The 16,025-nt window shown below is 37.8% G+C and overlaps 1 protein-coding gene across 12 annotated transcripts in view; it reads right to left on the minus strand.

Moving 5' to 3' along the window:
- The window catches only part of NLGN4X (neuroligin 4 X-linked), a 263,339-nt gene that overhangs the window by 203,769 nt on the left and 43,545 nt on the right, over positions 1 to 16,025 (minus strand). For 7 of the 12 annotated variants that reach the window (XM_038381560.2, XM_038381525.2, XM_038381623.2 and 4 more), the window contains one exon: positions 14,366 to 14,450. The exons of the other annotated variants lie outside the window; for them this stretch is intronic. The gene's annotated coding sequence lies outside the window, so the exon portion shown is untranslated. The remainder of the gene's footprint in view (positions 1 to 14,365; positions 14,451 to 16,025) is intronic. 12 annotated transcript variants of the gene reach the window in all.

Here is a 16,025-nt window from a genome sequence, read left to right on the forward strand (position 1 = left end):
ATCTCAGGTTTCAGAGTAGCAGCCGTGTTAGTCTGTATTCGCAAAAAGAAAAGGAGTACTTGTGGCATCTTAGAGACTAACAAATTTATTAGAGCATAAGCTTTCGTGAGCTACAGCTCACTTCATCGGACGATGAAGTGAGCTGTAGCTCACGAAAGCTTATGCTCTAATAAATTTGTTAGTCTCTAAGGTGCCACAAGTACTCCTTTTCTTTTTGCTCTTAATCTGTAATTATTAGAGTAGGGAAGTTTTTTCAAAATGTTTATTTTACATATTGTTTAATGGTTTTACTTTTTTTTCCAATTCATCTTTCAGGATTCTTTATTACTTTGTCAAGTTTATAACACCTGTTTTGTTTTTGTTTTCTTCTTGGCTTGCCTTGTAACAGAATGTCATGGGAGACTGCATTTTTTTTTCTCCACTGCTTCAGCATCACTACATTTAATGTCCTGTGGCATTTGGTTGAAGTCAGACAGTACAGGAAATAACATTTACATTAATCTCTGAAGTCAGTCAGAACAAAGTGCTTGACTCACTACCATGCAAGTGATGTAGGCATAGGATAATATTTTCCCAAGGAATTTTGGCAATGAGTATACTCATCTGATTCATAAAAGACATTCTAGCCTAATTCAGACAGGAAGTGAGTCCATTATCTGAGTTTGGCCAGCATGCAGATGAGCTTCAGGGAAGCAAACCTGGGCATGGAAATAACTTTTGCTGCTATAAAGACTGATTGCTATTTGTTGTTTTACTAATCTATAAAGTGCTATTTTACTGCACAATGAAAATAAATTGGTAATACAGAAATTAGCTGAACCTGGTGTGCTTTAGCTGGCAATTAATGTGTAGTGAGGCCTTGGAGCTATCCCTATCTTCTTCTTACATGCATATTTTGTGGCCTTTTTATTTACATAGAGTAAAGGGGGAAAGCTTCTAGAGAAAGGTCATAGATTGCTTAGTATATTGTATATTCAAATATATTGAAGTATAAATATCTCAAAAAGGAGAGAAGAGAAATAATTTAAAACCTCTATTGACATTATATAATGGAAAATGTAAAACCATACTGGTACATGTTTGCTTCTTTCTGAAGGGACATGTGTTTGCTAAGGCCCCTTTTAAATCACTGGTTTCAGAGTAGCAGCCGTGTTAGTCTGTATTCGCAAAAAGAAAAGGAGTACCGGTGGCACCTTAGAGACTAACAAATTTATTAGAGCATAAGCTTTCGTGAGCTACAGCTCACTTCACGAAAGCTTATGCTCTAATAAATTTGTTAGTCTCTAAGGTGCCACCGGTACTCCTTTTCTTTTTTAAATCACTGTTTTGGTAATGGAGAAGCTTTGAGTTTCAGGTACATGTTTCAGGAAAAGTGTCCTTTGGCCTACTGTCCTACTTTCATCTTTTGAGCAGCGTGTTATATCCTGATTGTTCACAGGTGATAAGCCAGGAGGATTGAGGGTTTGCTCCTTCTTAAGGTGACAAGATGTCCTGTCTTTTTCTTATTTAGGTGCCTATTACCCCCCACCCCGTCCTGATTTTTCACATTTGCTGTCTGGTCACCCTACTCCTTCTTATCCTGACCCTGGAACTTCTACACAGGTGAGGTAAACCTATTCTGGCACATAGTCACACTGATACAATGTAAGATTTGCAATAGCAGGCCTAAATGTGTAAGGCAAAGCAACAAGCTTCACAGTTTAGGTACTATATAACTACTGGATATGTGACAAAGTTCTGCCTCTGCCTTGGTGTGTCCTGCGCTTATTGGTGGATTTGCTCACCTCAGAGATTCATGGCGGCCCTCAAAAGTGGGCTAGTGGCTAGTGGCTCAAACCTGCTGTTCACTCAGCTAACCTCCTCACTGGCCAGCATGGGGAAAAGGAAGGAGAATAATCCCCACAGTCTCTGTTGGTCCACCTAGTGGGTTGGGGACAGGCCAGGGACCTTCCCCTCTGGGACAGGCCAGTGCCCTGTGGACCACAGCTGTCTACAGTGTTTCATGTAACAGCTGTGCGACAGCTATATCTCCCTCAGCTACTTCCACATGGCCTCCTCCCAACACCTTCTGTATCCTCACCACAGGACCTTCCTCCTGATGCCAGATAGCATTTGTACTCCTCAGTCCTCCAGCAGCACACCCTCTCACTCTCAGCTCCTTGCGTACCCCTCACTGACTGAAGTGAGGTCCTTTTTAAACCAGGTGCCCTGATTAGCCTGCCTGTCTTAACTGATTCTAGCAGCTTCTTAATTGTCTCCAGGTGTCCTAGTTAGCCTGTCTGCCTTAATTGGTTCCAGCAAGTTCCTGATTGTTCTGGAAATGCCCCTGTTACCTTTACCCAGGGGAAAGGGACCTGCTTAACCTGGGGCTAATATATCTGTCTTCTATCACTCTCCTGTAGCCATCTGGCCCGACTCTGTCACCGATAATAATCTCATCTTGAAGCCCATTGATTGAAAACTAGATTGAAAGGGTGAAAGTCATTGCTAGTTACTGAAGTTTTGCTTCCACACTGATTTCCACTCTGGCTATTCAAGGTTTTGAAAGTTTTAGCATGCACTTGGTGGAAGGTAAACAAGTTAATTAAACCACAACTTCTTTGGTGTAAGGAGTTAATAATGACAGCTGGAGTTGCAAAGACTGGCGTCCATTTTTACTACAGTAGAACCTCAGAGTTATGAACACCAGAGTTATGAACTGACCAGTTAACCACACATCTCATTTGGAACCAGAAGTACACAATCAGGCAACAGCAGAGACACCTTCCCCCACCCCCAAAGCAAATACAGTACTCTGTTAAATGTAAACTATTAAAAAAATAAAGGGAAAACAGCATTTTTCTTCTGCATGGTAAAATTTCAAAGCTATATTAAGTCAATGTTCAGTTGTAAACTTTTGAAAGAACCACCATAATGTTTTATTCAGAGTTACGAACATTTCAGAGTAACAAACAACATCTATTGCCAAGGTGTTCACAACTGTGAGATTCTACTGTACTGATCTCTTACCAAATAATCAATCTTGTTTCACATATTTGTTAAAGAGATATTAGAATTTACAAAGATATCAGATAAAGATTCTTATATAATCATCCCAAACAACAAGTAACTATCTTTAAACCATATTTATGTGCTTCAATAGGTGCACCTAGATCAAAATCAAGGGAGTTGATTTACAACAGGAGCTGAATTTAGCCATTTGTGGGGTATTGTCATTAAAGAGACATGGTTAGTAAAATTTTCAAAAAAGGACAGAATGCAAAATAGACTTCACTTGACTAGTTTTATCTACACACAGGCATTTCTGAACAATCTTTCAGTTGGTTCATAGTAATGTTTGCACATTTCATATCAGAAATGGACTTCATTCCCCTTTTCTTAAGCTACTTCGTTAGAACTATGAAAGGGGAAACAGTATATAAAATAAATGGATTTGTTTGATAATGCAAACCTGCAGAAAAAGTATTTTAGGTGCATTCTGCATTTTTTACAAACACAATGGAAATATACTGTCATAAATTCTGTGCACATCTTTCATGGAAAATCAAAATTAAACACTGCTTTAAAAATAAATAAATAATTTTCTGTATCCGGGTCTAATTTACCCTCCAATTACCTTCCTATAGTATATCTTTTACAAAAACATCCCATCTTGATTTTAAAATTGTCAGTGATGGAGAATCCACCACAACCCCGGTAAATTGTTCCAATGGTTAATTACACTAACCGTCAAAAAGTTATCCCTACTTTCCAGGCTGAATTCTCTATCTTCAACTTCCAGCCTTGGAGCATATTATACCCTTTCTCTGTTTAACTGAAAAGCCTGTTGTAAAATATTTGTTCCCCACGTAAATACTTACAGACTGTTATCAAGTCACCTTAACTTTGTTAAATTAAAGAGATTGAGCTCTTTGAGTCTATCACTATAAGACATGCTTTCTAATCCTTTAATCACTCTAATGGCTCTTCTCCAAACCCTTTCCAATTAATCAACCTCCTTTTTGAATTATGGACATCAGAACTGGACCCAGTATTCCAGCAGTGATCACACCAGTGCCAAGTAGAGAGGAAAAAACAGCCTCTGTACTCCTCCTCAAGATTTCCTTTTTATGTATCCCAGAATCACATTAGTTCTTTTGGCCATGGCATCACACCGGGAGCCATATTTATCCATCATAACTATTTGATCACAGGATGACTACGAGCCACCAATGTGATGTGGCTGTGAAAAAAGCTAATGCGGTTTTGGGATGCATCAGGCAAGGTATTTCCAATAGAGATAAGGAGTGTTAGTACCATTATACAAGGCACTGGTGAGACCTCATCTGGAATATTGTGTGTAGTTCTGGTCTCCCATGTTTAAGAAAGATGAATTCAAACTGGAACAAGTACAGAGAAGGGCTACTAGGAAGATCAGAGGAATGGAAAACCTGTCTTATGAAAGGAGACTCAAAGAGCTTGGTTTGTTTAGCCTAACCAAAAGAAAGCTGAGGGGAGATATGATTGCTCTCTATAAATATATCAGAGGGATAAATACCAGGGAGGGAGAGGAATTATTTAAGCTTAGTACCAATGTGGACACAAGAACAAATGGATATAAACTGGCCACCAGGAAGTTTAGACTTGAAATTATTGAAGATTTCTAACCATCAGAGGAGTGAAGTTCTGGAATAGTCTTCCAAGGAGAGCAGTGGAGGCAAAAGACATATCTGGCTTCAAGACTAATCTTGATAAGTTTATGGAAGGGATGATATGATGAGATAGCCTAATTCTGGCAATTAATTGATCTTCAACTATTAGCGGTAGATATGCCCAATGGCCTGTGATAGGATGTTAGATGGGGTGGGATCTACAGAGAATTCTCTCCTAGATGTCTGGCTGGTGAGTCTTGCCCACATGCTCAGGGTTCAGCTGATCGCTATATTTGAGGTCGGGAAGGAATTTTCCTCCAGGGCAGATTGGCAGAGGCCCTCGGGGGTTTTCGCCTTCCTCTGCAGCGTGGGGCACGGGTCACTTGCTAGAGGATTCTCTGCACCTCAAAGTTTTTAAACCATGATTTGAGGACTTCAATCGCTCAGACATCAGTGAGAGGTTTGTTACAGGAGTGGGTGGGTGAGATTCTGTGGCCTGCGTTGTGCAGGAGATCAGACTAGATGATCATAATGGTCCCTTCTGATCTTAAGGTCTATGATTCTATGATAACTCCCAAATCTTTTTTCAAAGATACTGCTTCCCAGGATAGAGTTCCCATTCTGTAAGTATGGCCTACATTCTTTGTTCCCATATGTATATCTTTACGTTTAGACATATTTATATACATAGTGTTTGCTAACACCCAGTTTACCAAGCAATTCAGATTACTCTGAATTGGTGACCTCTCCTCTTCATTATCCCCCCCCCCCACAATTTCTGTGTTATCTGCAAACTTTAGCAGTGTTTAGTTGATAAAAATATTAAGTAGTGTAGGGCCAAAAATCAAATTCTACAGGATCCCACTGGAAACATACCTGCTTGATGATGATACAATTAGATTTTGAGATCAATCTCTTAATAAGTTGTAAATATATTTAATGTGTGCCATTTTAATTTTATATTGTTCTAGTTTGGTTTTTTTAATCAAAATGTCATGTGGTACCAAATAAAATGTGTTACATAAGTCTAAGTATATTACATCAACACTATTACCTTTATCAACCAAACTTGATTTTTTTTTAATGAGATTACAAATTAATTTAACAGGATCTATTTTCCTTCAACTCATAGTAATTAGCATTAATTATATAACTCTAATTCTTTATGAATTAAATCCCTTGTCAGCTGCTCTATTATCTTGCTCAGAATCAATGTCAGGCAGATAGATCAATAATTACCATATAACAGTTTTAAAACTGGCACAGAATTAGCTTTCATCCATTTTTCTGGAACTTCCCCAGTACTCGAAGAACATATTGAAAAATCAACATTAATGGTCCAGCAAGGTCCGCAGCCAGCTCTTTTAAAACTCTTGGATGCAAGTTATCTGGCTTAAACCTTAAACCTAGTCAGACCTTCTGACTTAAAAATGCCTAACTTTAGTAGCTTCTGTTTAACATCTTCCAGAGATACTAGTGGAGTGGAAAGTGTTACCATCACCACATGATGACACTATATCATCTGTTCCCACCCACAATCAAAAACAGAGTTATATATGGAACACTTCTGCCTTTTCTGCATTATTATTGATAATTCTACCATTTCCATCTAGTAATGAACCAATATAATTGTAATAATTCATTTTGTGCCTTTTTAATATATTATAAGAACTCCTTATTACTATCCTTAACTCTGCTTGTCACAGATTTCTCCTTATGTCCTTTTGCTTCCCTTATCAATTTCTACAATTCCTAAGTTCTGATTTATATTCATTACTATAAATTCCCCCTTTCTTTCATTTGTTATATATTTTATGCTGATGATGATTATTTATAGCTGCCTTAACTTCCCCTCTAAACCAGGTTGGAAACAGTTATTGTTGAAACAGTGATTGTCACATTTTGGTTAATAGTCAAGTCTCTACAATGGTTTCACCTTAACTTCTGCATTAAAATCAAATTCTTTGTTCTAGCCTTCAAGTGTCTATACAACCTAGCACCTCCCTAAATCTCTTCTCTCTTTGGTTTTCATTTGTGTCCCCACCCCACTTCTCTATCTCATGCCTCACAATTAATTACCACCTGCTTGCTTTTCTCGCATACTAGTTCTTTCCATATGCTGTCCCCTGTTACTGGAATCTCTATCTTGAAATAATCCAACACAGCTAAGTCCATAAAACACACTTCTTTCTCCCTGCAGAGAAATGTTAATTAATTAGATTAAACAAATTAACAACCCTTCTCTCTTCTCCCCCATTGTAATTAGTAAGGTGCATGGAAAAGTACACCATTCAGTCCAAACACTTTTCTTTGCACCTTTCAACCTTTCTTGTTTTTTGTATCTATTTAGAAGATCTTTGCTACAGCAACCCTCCATACTATTGGCTATACAAATAAATAATAATACTTACAGCACAAAGAAAAGGAGTACTTGTGGCACCTTAGAGACTAACAAATTTATTTGAGCATAAGCTTTCATGAGCTACAGCACAGTTAATTATTTCCTTACATTGATCATATTCATTTGTAGTTGCATGCAATAGTATTTAGTCACACACAGATTCTCACATTAATTTACAATTCTTCTCTGATTCTGATCTTCTGTTCAGAAAATCTCATTTCTGTTCTATTTTTAGGAAACAATCATTGAGATTTTGGACTCCTTTCAGGATAAAAGTGCCCTTTGAGTAGCTGGCATATCACCTGTAATTGTTGCTCAGTATCTCCTCTGGTATATCATTCTAGTAAATGATATTTCATCCACAGATATTTTCCAGTGCATTTAATTGCAGGCTCCAGGGCACATACAATAAGAAATCCTTAATTCAACCATTATGGATACGAATTTAAACATGACTTGTGCTTTAAAAAAATACATTGCAGATTAAATGTTGTGCGGTGAAGAAGTCACAAAGCAATAGTCTACCACTTCTCTTCACACACAGCCTTTCTGAGATAGACATTTAGATCAGAAGATTAAGTAAATGCAGGGAGCAATCCACTCTGTGCAGCATTTCACAATAAAACAAGCTGTTGAATTTATGCAACTTCTGTGTTTTTAACATTCCAACAGCATTTATATGTTCAGCCCCAAATGTACTCCAAACCGATTCCTTAACAAATCGACTGCATTTATGAAGTTTTCTTGGGGGATGGGATGCCTGTCAAATTAATTTATTTGTTTATTTAAATGTAGGCACACTAGAATATTCACATGATGTACATGTCTTGTTCTGAGAAATATTTCAAAAGTCAGGAGTCATACTATCATATGCCAACATACTTCAACACAACACAGCACAAAGAACACAATGAAAAATAATCCTAAATAATAAATACTGAATAGATACAAAATGCTGAATTGGCTCCTGAAAAATGTACAGTAAAATATTTGAGGCAAAAGTGATTCCAATATTACACCCGCAATTGGCTGTGACCTCAAAATTCTGACCCACTTTAAAAATAAAAATTACTATTTTATATTCACAAAAGTCCTGCTCCCATGGATGTAACTAATCTATTTGTTGTGCCATATAAGGTTCATTCACTTTAAAAAAGGATATCAAACTGCATTTACTATGCAAATGTATTAACCATGTCCAAACTTTTCAAATCTGACTATTTAAAGTCTTGCACATAAATCCATATTTAAGCACCAACATAAAGGTGAACAGATTTCAGTGTGCTCTTAATTCTCACATCTCCTTCTGAAGTCACCAGGAGCTGAAGGAGCCTAAATATTGATTTAAGCACCTGAAAATATTTGCTCCAGTGCCTACAGAAGCAATTTTCAATGCAGGAATTTTTACTATAAATTATTCTTATTATGCAAAGCGGGGGTGTCACATCACAAGACTCATTTAGACAAGCTGTCCTGCCATAGACTCCGAATCACACACACATGCATAGAAATGTAATATTATGTAACCCACCCTTTGCCAGACACTGGGAAAATTCTATTATATTTCCTGACATTGGGAGGCCAATTCAGCTTTCCCCAACCAGATTTCCTGGAGGTCAGGAGATGCTGCAGCTTCCAGTTTGGGAAGATATTGAAATGTCACAGAATATCTCCCTCTGCCCTAGCCATGATTATTCTATAAACCAACATGTTCAAACCTTTCACAGTGCAGAGAAGAGAGCTTACACTGGTTTGCTTTCTGTCCTCATTTAACTGCATGCAAATGTGTGAAAGCTTTGGAAGCTGGGTTCCAGGGCCCAATTCTGCACCCACTGAATACAGTGGCAACACTGCCATACATGACCCAGATCATCAGCTGATGTAAACAGATGTTGTACCTCTGAAGCCAATGTAGCCAATCTGATGTGTCCCTTTGTGTTCAGTTGATATTGTTACAGCAATGCACTTCCGTTATACTTTTTTAAAAAAAATTTTAAGGAAAAATATAACCTTCAACAGTTACTTTTTTATATAAGAGTTTTATATGATTATGTAACCTAAAATTGTTTCTGCTTTAGTGTTTTATTTCTGTTTATAAAATATTGCATAATTTAAGTGAATTACGGTGAAATTTGTCCATCAGCAAAAGATCTATAATCCACCTAAATCCTCAAAATAGGGTTTAAGAGTGACTTCAGTGATGCGTAGGCATTCTACATGTGGTGAATTTCCTCCTCAATGCTTAAATTTGGCAAACTTTTAAAAAGACCAATTTTTGTACAATCTGAGGGTGTAAAAGTTGATAGAAACCCAGCAAGGATACTGGGAAGGGACTATTTAAGGGATTATTTAACAACCCCTTAGAATCTGCAGTTGAGTATGCCTTCGTATTAAACAGTCAGAAATAGGCCTGGCAAAATTCGATTTATGTTTATAATTTCAACAAATAATATTAACATTTATTTTTAAGCCTCTTTTTCTATTTTTATCAATTTAAATGTTCCCAGTTGCAGGAAATTTGGGGGACCAGACAATATTTAATTTCAGCAGACATTGAGATTCAAAAAGTAAAAGTTTTATAACCATTAAAACACAAATTGTCAACGTCATGTCAAAATATACAAAGTAAATATCCTTAAACCAAACTTTAATAAGTTCTCAAGCAATATTTTTTTTCTTAATTTGCCTTTAGTAAATTTTGATTATTATTGATAGGAATATTTTTCCATCACTTTGCATATGGATGATGAAATCAGCGTTTACCAACACTTTTTGATAGTAATCTAATCCTTCCAAGTCTAGTCTTAAAGCACCCATACTATGAAGGTGAGGGAGAAGTCTAGTCAGAACCTGGATGAGAGTTGAAAAAAGGGACTCCAGAAACTCTTGAGCTGACAGCTGTATTAAGGAGGGTTGTGTTGTGCCTTGATTTGGCCTAGAGTATTAAAATCTGATCCTTTTCCTGAAACTCCCAGACTGCTGCTGATACTATACTTACATTGGGAAGAAGACCTGGTCTTTACTTCTTTTAAAAGTGAAGTGTTTATTATTCCTGCAGAAGACATAATGTATTCCAAGATAAAAGGATTGTGGAGCTCTTAGACCCTGAATAAGAAATTGAATGTGCATGGCCACATCCCAGAACCTGCCTGGAGTCTCTCACTGACTTCAATAAGTTTCAGAGTAGCAGCCGTGTTAGTCTGTATTCGCAAAAAGAAAAGGAGTACTTGTGGCACCTTAGAGACTAACAAATTTATTAGAGCATAAGCTTTCGTGAGCTACAGCTCACTTCATCGGAAGTGAGCTGTACTCACGAAAGCTTATGCTCTAATAAATTTGTTAGTCTCTAAGGTGCCACAAGTACTCCTTTTCTTTTTGACTTCAATAAGGCTCCATGTGTGTGCACAATCAGTTGCCAGATTGGGGCCTTTGTCTGGAGCCCTACCACTGCAGTTGATGTATAGTTGTGAAATAACTGTAGATAAGAATAATGTTTAAGTTCAAAGAGCTGCATGTTTGTGTGATTTTATTGTTTCCATCAATGAACAACATATTGTGCTCTTTCAGAAATTAAATCTTATACACAGTAGAATTAGATGGCATAAGAATATTTACTTTTGTATTTATATTCATGGGTGGTGAACCTCCTACAAAATATGGGACAGGAATTTAAACATGAGAAGTCTAGATGGGAATGATGAGTGTGGGAAAAGGAGGAAAAATAACCATGAGGTGCCAGTCCTCTTTTATAGTTTTCTTTCTATAATACAAAGAGGTATAGTAAAGTAGAAGTCAGAGTGTTTCTATTTCCAAGCCATGGCATCTAATTTGCACTTGTACTGACCCAGGGATTCACACTGTTCTCCCAGCTCATGATTAAAATCTGATCCCTATGACCCACTGCAAATATAAAAAAATGCAATTATGCCCTACGCACTTAACTTTTCTTAGATCATTTACTTTTGGTCAAGCTTCTGTGCCATAACAACCATTGATGGAAATGCTGTCATGACCAATAACAATAGATATGCCTCACCTCACGTCCATTTCAGTCTGGGTCTTGCCATAAAAGACTCATCAGAATCACCCCATGTCTTTCCCTGATTGCTACACATAAAAGGTAACTCCCTAGCACTGTCTGGAGCATTTCCTTCTTCTACCCCTTTCACTGCCTGAGGTTGGGTTAACTGAACATATATGAAACTGGACTGCAGGTACCAGGGAGAAAGGGGGCCAAAGTAAGGATGGAGTCATGGTTTTAATTCTGAATTTTGAAGGGGTTTGGGGTGTATTGCAGTCAGACACAACACATTAAAGGGTGAGATTTTCAGAGGTGCAAATGGCTATAAGGCACCCAACTCCCCACTGACCTTCAATGAGAGTTAGCCACCTGCCATTGAAGAGCTCCCCCAAGCTTTACTGTTTCAGTGTAATTTGTTCCTTCCGCTTGCCCCCAACCTCCCGCCTAACTTTGGTTTTATGAATATTTATTAAACAAGACCAACTATGGTGAAGATATTACAAAATCAAAGACTGGTCTCACACAAGTCTTCTACAAAGCACTTTCAAGCAATGATTGAAAGATATTTTGAGATGCACCTTAGTACCCATACATATGCTCAATGCTTCCTTGAGACACTATTCTGGGTAGTTTCAACAGAAGAACACCTAAAACTGTTATGAGGTGCTGGGCCCAATTCTACACACAAATGAATTCACTGGGAATTTTATCTTTGACTCCAGTATTGTATCCATTATAGCTCTCATCTGGATTTATTTCACAGAAATTGTGTGTGTTCTTTGAAGATGTCAGGAACAGAATTTTAGTTTTAGTAACCAATATGAAATCAACTATGATCAGGATCAGCGTGAATTCTAAATTATTATGTGGGCTCATTTTCAAACAGTGCTTTTTATTCAATTACATTAAATTACAACAAATTGAAATGAATGTGGTTCAGTGATGCAAAGTCACAGGAGTTTTCAGAGCTGTTATTTTCTTCATCTGATTTTTGCACTTCACATAATGGTACTCTTGGATTTCATAACCAAACTGTCATACTATGAGTTATTAGTTATTCACAACTTTATCATCATGCCCAAGATATTATTATTCCTTCTTCTTGAGTTTAAGACACAGTGATAATACGAAATTGAAATTTCATTGCACTGCAGCCAAGAAAATGATTACTACAAAAGGTCCATCTGCCTACAGCTCACAAAGCACACAATGTGCAAAGGAAGACCTATGCATTCGATGAAGTGAGCTGTAACTCATGAAAGCTTATGCTCAAATAAATTTGTTAGTTTATAAGGTGCCACAAGTTCTCCTTTTCTTTCTATGGACCACAGTAACTATACTCTGGTCATTTATGAATATTTTTTTCTATTAACAGGAGTGTCAGAGTCATTTAAGAGTAAAGGGATGGCTGGCTTAATCTAACATTTCATTATTGATTTATTTAATTCTATGTTATATGTAGCAACTCCGTGCTAGCAATATGAAATATAGGGGAAACACCAATACTAGGTCTTTGTGGAATATCGAAGAATACCTATTTCTTATATTGTACTTTTCATCAGTAGATCTCAAAGTGTTTTACAAAGGTTACCTTACTTTACAGATTGGGAAACAGACAAAGAGATGGGAAGTGACTTTCCCAAAATCACCTAGCAGGCCTGTGGCAAAGCAAGGAATAGACCCCAGGTCTCCTGAGTCCCAGTCCAGTCTGTTATTCACTAGGCCATTGGCACTTGATCACTTTATAAGATAAACACGTACAAAATATGTCTGCTAATAGTAAAAGAAAACAGCAGATGATGTTGCTTTCTGGTTACCAAAGTACTATTATAAGGGAAATGAGCACACCACATTTGAAATCGGGGGAGAAGGGCTGTTGTCTGGGCTTGCTGGAGGAAGGAAGCAGTATTGTAAGGTGTGTGTGTGTGGGGAGAGGGAGGGGGCACGAGAAGGAGATCAGAAACTGTTGCAAAAAGGTGGGTGATAGTCAGCTGTGCGGTGCTGACTCACCCCCTGGGAATGTAAGGAGTGAAAGGCTTTAAAAGGCTCAAGTCCTGGTGTTGGAAGCCCTTTCTCCATACAGTAGGCAAAGCAGCACCCACCTTCCCTCCTCTTGAGGTGCGAATATCAAGTGGTACACTGTTATGGGCACTGTGCTAGTTACACCTTTTTAGGGGATCTGGGAAGGAAATTTTCTCTCACCACCATATTGGCTTTGGTGGAATGGGGGTTTTTGCCTTCCCCACAGCAGGTATCAGGGAGGACCTATTACGAGGAAGGAAGCGGGTTAGGCCATATGTCGCGACTTATTTGGTAAGTGTGGGATGGATGTCCAGTGCAAGTACTCCATAGGGAAATCATCCAGTGAACAGATAAATGACCTGGCAAAGGACTTAAAAAGGAGATGCTAGTTAAAGGAACGGTGGGGGGAGGAGGGGAATGACGATCCTGTGAATTTTAAGGCAAGGAGCCAACCCCCCTTTCTGATGGCCCACCTTAACCCTCCTACAAGGGAGGGGTGGAGGAGTAAGGTCCCAGCCATGGGTTGACTGAGGAACCTGAATGAAAAATGAAGGGGGCTGGTGGAAGTCCTGTGAAGTTATTTGAATGAACATGGAGTTGCCCGCACTGTACACTTTTATCTGCTAGGTAGTCCCAGGCATCTAATAATAAAGTTTCAGCCTGATTAAATCTATATCAAGTGTCTCCTGTCCTTCTTTTGGGATAGCCAGACAAACTAGGCTTGCACCTGAAGCAAGAAAATCACAAATTGATTCAGATATCTGCTTTGACAAAAGAGTAGGCCAGAACTTTCAAACATAATACATATGTCAGCAGCTGGAGTGCTCTGCACCTTTGGAAGCTAAGCCACTTTTATTTATTTCCCTCAGTATGGATTTTGGAGTCTAGCTTTTGCAACCACATTTAAAAATCTTGGTTAAAGACTGTAAAGACAGTGCAACCTTGAAAATCCAAACTTTGAGTGCTTAATGTTAAAATATATACCATTAAGCATGGCTATTCTAACCACGGAATAACTGGTTATAGTTAGTTTTGTCTGATTTAAACAATAATGCTAAATCCATGCTTGTCACACAAAAAAAGCAAAAAGTGTTTAAAACTGATTGCATTCTTTGTCTAATTGTACATCTGTATTGAAAATGCAGTATGCATCTTAGCTGGAAGTCTAAAGCGAAAAGGCTAGAATACCAGAACATCAGCCACAGAGACTTAATCTTCATTTCCTAATATATAGTTGGATAAACTCAAAATTGAATTGTCAACAGCCTATTGTTAACAGTTAACACTTACCGCTGAATCGTGTTTTTGAGAATGCTTCAGAATATCTCCGTGGGAGGCAGCCTGTTGTCATTTTAGTTGCAACACAATTTTTCTCCTGTTAGACAGACACATGTTGTGCCTTTTATTAATACAAATGGTACTGTCATCTCAAAATACATATCACACTACTTTTTGTTTTTTATCCTTTTAACTTTCCGTAAAGGGCAGGCCTCCACATATAGTAGTTTCAATTAGCTAAATTTCTCTCTTCTTTTCCCCAAGAACACTATGAGTCAAAGTGAAGACAGTATATTCAGTGTACTTGTGGCACCTTAGAGAGTAACAAATTTATTTGAGCATAAGCTTTTGTGAGCTACAGCTCACTTCATTGGATGCATTTGGTGGAAAATGCACCAAATGCATCCGATGAAGTGAGCTGTAGCTCACGAAAGCTTATGCTCAAATAAATTTGTTACTCTCTAAGGTGCCACAAGTACTCCTTTTCTTTTTGCGAATACAGAGTAACACGGCTGCTACTCTGAAACCTATATTCAGTGTGTCACTGCTAAGTTTGGATTTGTTTATTGATTTAATTTATTTTTAAAAAATCAAGCCATCTTATTACCCATACACACAATAATAATAACAAAAAAAACTGTACAAAGTATGCATGAGGCTACCAGTTTACCACTGATTTGTGTTATAATAATCTTCAGCAATGTTTCTGTACAGATCTGCCACTGACATAGAAACAGATTTTCAGCTCATTTCTAAGTTATTTATAACAAACAATAATTTGCAAAATAAATGAAATTGAATTTTAAAAATCTCCACATAACCTGTATAAAGGCAGGCATTTTGCAATTTCACTTCAAGATACCAAATGGCACAATAATGAGATCTGCTGCACAGAACATATTATTCTTTATATACTAGGTTTTTTGTAGTGATATGTAGCAAATGCTAATATGCCTACAACCAAATAAAAATCAATTTTCAATATTCAGTATTGTACTTAGAAGCACTGGCACTACTTGTACTATCCCTTTTGGAGCTCAAAGACATTGCAAAACATTAATAGGTTACATCAGGTTTCCTCTTGTTATCACTGAACTAATCAATAAAGACAAGCACTTTGTGTGATAAATAAAACAGTAAGGGATGAAGGTGAGGTAACCTTGCATCCTACTAGCTCTCTAATAAAACTGACATAAATAGTGTATTCAAGAAATCAGATCTAATGCATTAGCCACAGGACAGCCCTTACTAATGCAGTACAAACAATTTTTCAATGTGACAACAATTATGCTGTGTAAACACATACTGCTTTCAAAGATCACTGCTTCCTAAAATCCAACCACATGCCCTTATCATAGGAAGCAGACACGACTTTCAGGTGGCTGATGAAGAAAAGGACGATCATCCATGCACAATATAGATTTCTAAAAGGTATTAGAAAAATGTACAGTAACTCCTCACTTAACATCAACTGTTGTTTCGTCGTTATGTCCCTGACCTATTAGAGAACATACTCATTTATAGTTGTGCAATGTTTCCTTATAACGTTGTTTGGTTGTGGGGACTTGGAACCAGGGTGGGCCAGCAGCCTCCCATCAGATCCCCTCCAACACCTCCAGTGCCTCCCGCCCTCCAGCAGCCCTGCAGATCAGCAAGTCCCCCATCCCTCCCT

The sequence above is a fragment of the Dermochelys coriacea genome, chromosome 1 (genome assembly GCF_009764565.3).
Source record: "Dermochelys coriacea isolate rDerCor1 chromosome 1, rDerCor1.pri.v4, whole genome shotgun sequence".
Classification (NCBI taxonomy): Eukaryota; Metazoa; Chordata; order Testudines; family Dermochelyidae; genus Dermochelys; species Dermochelys coriacea.